Source organism: Sus scrofa, chromosome 5, assembly GCF_000003025.6.
Source record: "Sus scrofa isolate TJ Tabasco breed Duroc chromosome 5, Sscrofa11.1, whole genome shotgun sequence".
In the NCBI taxonomy this organism is placed as follows: Eukaryota; Metazoa; Chordata; class Mammalia; order Artiodactyla; family Suidae; genus Sus; species Sus scrofa.
In genome coordinates, this window is record NC_010447.5 from 82943683 (window position 1) to 82949890 (window position 6208).

Sequence of the window (6208 nt, forward strand, 5' to 3'; positions counted from 1 at the left end):
CTCATGTTATTAAATCAAATGAATATATTTAGAGGTAGATGTTATATGCGTCTATCTGTCTAGTCTTTGCTAAAGCTAATGTCATTTAAAATTACAATGACTTTGTCAACCAAAACACCCCCGCACAGTGTGAGAGCTGTGAGTTCAGTTTTATTTGGGGCTTACTGAGGACTGTTGCCTTAGATAATTCTGAGAACTGTTCTAAAGAGGTGGTGGTGGGAGGTGTGTGTACACACACACGTGGTTTTGGTGAATGAGGTATGTACCATCAAATACACATCTTAATAGAGGTTGCTATTAGTCACAAGACATGTATTTCTAGTCATGAGAAGATCTCTCCATTATTGATTGTAGTGTCTTACTAGGTATAACAAGATGCAAGAAATTGGATTCATGAAATTTTCTCCTGAAAATATCTAATTATCTGAAAGTGTGTTGTGCCTGTTTTTCCCAAAGCTCGGAGTGCCGCATTCCTGACCTTGGCCCCGAACACCTTTCCGGGTGTATCAAAGGTCGGCAGCTGCAGTAGCTGGTGACTTCATTCTTTCAGAACTAGATGGTGACACTCTTTAGTTTGTACCTTTGTCTGAACTGAAGACCCTCCCATAATTTCCATATCTGACAGTTGATTTTATACTTAAATCATGATAACTGCATAGCTAATTAATTTATTATTATGTACTCTTTCAAACCTGAAGATGTTTTCAAAAGTGTAAATTGAATGCATCTGTGGGTTTGACGAAACTATTACTTTTTATTAAAATGGCTACCTTATTTTCGTTACTCATAAAACAGCACTCCCCTGTCTTCTTATGGTGGAATTTTGGCTTTAAAAAGCAGTTGAAAATGAAGCCTGGGAATTCCCGTTGTGGCACAGCAGAAATGAATCTGACTAGGACCCATGAGGTTGCAGGTTTGATGCCTGGCCTCCCTCAGTGGGTTAGGGATCCAGTGTTGCCGTGAGCTGTGGTGTAGCTCGCAGATGTTGTTTGGATCCTGTGTTGCTGTGGCTGTGGTGTAAGCCAGCAGCTGTAGCTCCAATTAGATCCCTAGCCTGGAAAGCTCAATATGCCATGGGTGTGGCCCTAAAAAGTGAAAAGGAAAAAGAAAAAAATGAAGCCTGTATATTGGAAAGTTGGATGGGGAGGGAGAGAGATAGTGGAGTCAGGGGGTGGCAAGTTGGCATCTCAGCTTTCGCCCTTCCCTACATTTCTTAACTATTTCAGACAAATATACAGTACTGTATAAGAGAGATGATCAATAAGAACTTATTGTATAGCTCAGTAAAATCTGCTCAATAGTTTGCAATAACCTATGTGGGAAAAAGAATGGATACATATATATATGATTCACTTTGCTGTACACCTGAAACTAATACAACATTATAAGTCAACTATACTCCAATAAAAATTTTTTTAAAAAGGATTTAGAATTAAGATGGGGAGTTCCCATTGTGGCGCAGTGCAAAATGAATCCAACTAGTAACCGTGAGGTTGCAGGTTTGATCCCTGGCCTTGCTAACTGGGTTAAGGATCCAGCATTGCTTTGAGCTGTGGTGTGGGTTGCAGGCGTGGCTCCGATCCTGTGTTGCTGTGGCTGTGATGTAGGCTGGCAGCTTTAACTCAGATTCAATCCCTAGCCTGGGAACCTCCATATGCTGCGGGTGTGGCCCTAAAAAGGGAAAAAAAAAATTAAAAAAAAAATTAGGATGAACTTGGGAGTTCCCTTGTGGCTCAGTGGGTTAAGGATCTAGCATTTTCACTGGTTCAGGTTCGATTCCTGGCTTGGGAACTTCGCATGCCTCAGGCATGGCCAAAGAAAAATCTCTAGAATTAAGATGAATTAATTAGAGACATCAATCTGGGAATTGTTTGTGTCTTGTAATACTTTAAATATATATTAGCAAGTGATTCCCAAAGTTTAATTATTCTGCACTGCAGAATGACTAAATTCATAATGTTTGCTTTACCCTTATATCGCCTGTTCTAGTATTGATTTGATTTTTGAATCAACTCACTTTTTTAAAACTTTATTTTATTTTTTAGGTTAAGAGATAGAAATATCTTTTTTATTTAATGATTTTTATTTTTTCCATTAAAGCTGGTTTACAGTGTTCTGTCAATTTTCTACTTTATAGCAAGGTGACTCAGTCACACATACATGTATACATTCTTTTTTTTCCACATTATCATGCTTCATCATAAGTGACTAGGTATAGTTTCCAGGGCTATACAGCAGGATCTCATTGCTTATCCATTCCAAAGGCAGTAGTTTGCATCTATTAACCCCAAATTCTCAGTCCATCACACTCCCTCCCCATCCCCCTTAGCAACCACAAGTCTGTTCTCCGTGTCCATGATTTTCTTTTCTGTGGAAGGGTTCATTTGTGCCATATATTAGATTCCAGATATAAGTGATAGCATATGGTATTTGTCTTTCTCTTTCTGAGTTACTTCACTTAGTGTGAGAGTCTCTAGTTCCATCCATGCTGCTGCAAATGGCATCATTTTGTTCTTTTTTATGGCTAAGTAGTATTCCATTGTGTGTACTTTATTTTATTTTTAATTGAAGTATAGTTGATTTACAATGTTATGTTAATTTCTGCTATACAACAGTTGATTTACAATGTTATGTTAATTTCTGCTATACAACAAAGTGATTCAATTATATATATATGCACGTTTTTAATGTTCTTTTCCATTATGGTTTATCATAGGACATTGAATATAGTTCTCTGTGCTGTATAGTAGGACCTGATTGTTTATCCCTCCCTATATAATAGCTTACATCTGCTAACTCCAACCTCTTGCTCCATCCCTCTCCCACCCACCCCTCCATCCTTCTCCTACCCTCCTTGCCCTTGGCAATCACAAGTCTGTTCTCCTTGTCAACTCATTTTCTTAAAATTAATTTTTTTTGGAAAGGGGACTACATATCATTACCATAAAATTGGAAATAGGCATCATTTGCTAAAAATTGAATGTAACTGTAAAATTAAATCTAATGGGAGTTCCCTTCATGGCTCAGTGGTTAACAAATCCGACTCATATCCATGAGGATGCAGGTTTGATCCCTGGCCTTGGGTTAAGGATCCAGTATTGCCATGGGCTGTGGTGTAGGTGAGATCCTGTGTTGCTGTGGTTGTGGAATCGGCAGCTGTAGCTCTGATTCGCCTGACCCTTAGCCTGAGAACCTCAATTTGCCATGGGTGTGGCCCTAAAAAGACAAAAGACCAAAAAAAAAATTAAATCTAATGAAAACAAAGAAAACGTCATAAAAAATTCTAACTGAACCTGTCTTTCTTGTTCTCTAAGCTCTAGGCATGCTACTTGTTTAGAGAGCCACTAAAAGCCCAGCAGCAAACTGAGTCTGCCCTGGAAGTAATCAGAAGGATTGAGATGAATATTAAAAGGAATAACTTTGTTCCCATATAATTCAATTTTTTGATGCCTATCTGAGCCACCACCTAAAATGATCTCCCATAATACACATCATTCTACACATTGAAAAACATTCTATCAGATGAGAAGCTTCATGATTTTGACATTTGCTTCATGTACACAAGGTTTTGTTTTGTTTTGTTTTTTGGTTAGAAACATCAGTTATGGAGTTCCTGCTGTGGTGCAGCAGAAATGAATCCAACTAGTATCCATGAGGATGCAAGTTTGATCTTTGGCCTCATTCAGTGGGTTAAGGATCTGGTGTTGCCACAAGCTATGGTGTAGGTTGCAGATGTGTTTTGGATACTGAGATGCTGTGGCTGTGGTGTAGACTAGTGGCTACAGCTCCAATTTGGCCCCTAGCCTGGGAACTTCCATATGCCAAGAGTGTGGCCCTAAAAAGTAAAAGAAAAAAAAAAAAAAAAGAAAAGAAACACCAGTCATGAAAAATGGCAGAAGTAGTCTTCCAGAGGTTTAGACATTTCAATTTAATGTGCCTGGTTCAAAATTTCCAACTAAAAGTGCATTAACCACAATGTCACATCCTCCCTCAGGTGAGGGTTCCCACATAGGGGTGGAACTTCCTACCTGAACCAAGAGGGAGCACATGGGCTTTCTTATCAGTTTTCCCAGAAGAAGGACAGAGGGGAGGAAAAGGAGGGGTGAGGCTTAAAAGCTGTCTGTAGTCAAACATCAGAAAATGGAATCAGATTCGTTATTATACCCATTTTACTAATGAAGAAATTGAGGACCTAAGATCTTATGTTTTGAATGAGGCATAACTTTATTTTTACTTATTTATTTATTTTTATTTTCCCACTGTACAGCAAGGGGGTCAGGTTATCCTTAGATGTACACATTGCAGTTACAGTCTTTTCCCCCACCCTTTCTTCTGTTGCGACATGAGTATCTAGACATAGTTCTCAATGCTATTCAGCGGGATCTCCTTGTAAATCTATTCTAGGTTGTGTCTGATAAGCCCAAGCTCCCGATCCCTCCCACTCCCTCCCCCTCCCATCAGGCAACCACAAGTCTCATCTCCAAGTCCATGATTTTCTTTTCTGAGGAGATGTTCATTTGTGCTGGATATTAGATTCCAGTTATAAGTGATATCATATGGTATTTGTCTTTGTCTTTCTGGCTCATTTCACTCAGTATGAGAGTCTCTAGTTCCATCCATGTTGCTGCAAATGGCATTATGTCATCCTTTTTTATGGCTGAGTAGTATTCCATTGTGTATATATACCACATCTTCCGAATCCAATCCTCTGTCGATGGACATTTGGATTGTTTCCATGTCCTGGCTATTGTGAATAGTGCTGCAATGAACATGCGGGTGCAAGTGTCTCTTTTAAGTAGAGCTTTGTCCGGATAGATGCCCAAGAGTGGGATTGCAGGGTCATATGGAAGTTCTATGTATAGATTTCTAAGGTATCTCCAAACTGTTCTCCATAGTGGCTGTACCAGTTTACATTCCCACCAGCAGTGCAGGAGGGTTCCCTTTTCTCCACAGCCCCTCCAGCACTTGCCATTTGTGGATTTATTAATGATGGCCATTCTGACTGGTGTGAGGTGGTATCTCATGGTAGTTTTGATTTGCATTTCTCTTATAATCAGCGATGTTGAGCATTTTTTCATGTGTTTGTTGGCCATCTGTATATCTTCTTTGGAGAAATGTCTATTCAGGTCTTTTGCCCATTTGTCCATTGATTGATTGGTTTTTTTGCTGTTGAGTTGTATAAGTTGCTTGTATATTCTAGAGATTAAGCCCTTGTCAGTTGCATCATTTGAAACTATTTTCTCCCATTCTGTAAGTTGTCTTTTTGTTTTCTTTTTGGTTTCCTTTGCTGTGCAAAAGCTTTTCAGTTTGATGAGGTCCCATGGGTTTATTTTTGCTCTAATTTCTATTGCTTTGGGAGACTGACCTGAGAAAATATTCATGATGTTGATGTCAGAGAGTGTTTTGCCTATGTTTTCTTCTAGGAGTTTGATGGTGTCCTGTCGTATATTTAAGTCTTTCAGCCATTTGGAGTTTATTTTTGTGCATGGTGTGAGGGTGTGTTCTAGTTTCATTGCTTTGCATGTTGCTGTCCAGGTTTCCCAGCAATGCTTGCTGAATAGGCTTTCCTTTTCCCATTTGATGTTCTTGCCTCCCTTGTCAAAGATTAGTTGACCATAGGTGTCAGGGTTTATTTCCGGATTCTCTATTCTGTTCCATTGGTCTGTCTGTCTGTTTTGATACCAGTACCACACTGTTTTGATGACTGTGGCTTTGTAGTATTTCTTGAAGTCTGGGAGAGTTATGCCTCCTGCTTGGTTTTTGTTTCTCAGGATTGCTTTGGCGATTCTGGGTCTTTTGTGGTTCCATATAAATGTTTGGATTGTTTGTTCTAGTTCTGTGAACAATGTCATGGGTAATTTGATAGGGATTGCATTGAATCTGTAGATTGCTTTGGGTAGGATGGCCATTTTCACAATATTGATTTTCCCAATCCAGGAACATGGAATATCTTTCCATTTCTTTACATCTTCTTTGATTTCTTTGATTAAAGTTTTATAGTTCTCGGCATATAGGTCCTTTACCTCTTTGGTCAGGTGTATTCCGAGGTATTTGCTTTTGTGAGGTACAATTTTAAAAGGTATCGTATTTTTGTATTCCTTTTCTAATGTTTCATTGCTGGTATACAGAAATGCAACTGACTTCTGAATGTTAATCTTATATCCTGCCACTTTGAGGCATAACTTTAAATCAGTGTTTCTATGTATCA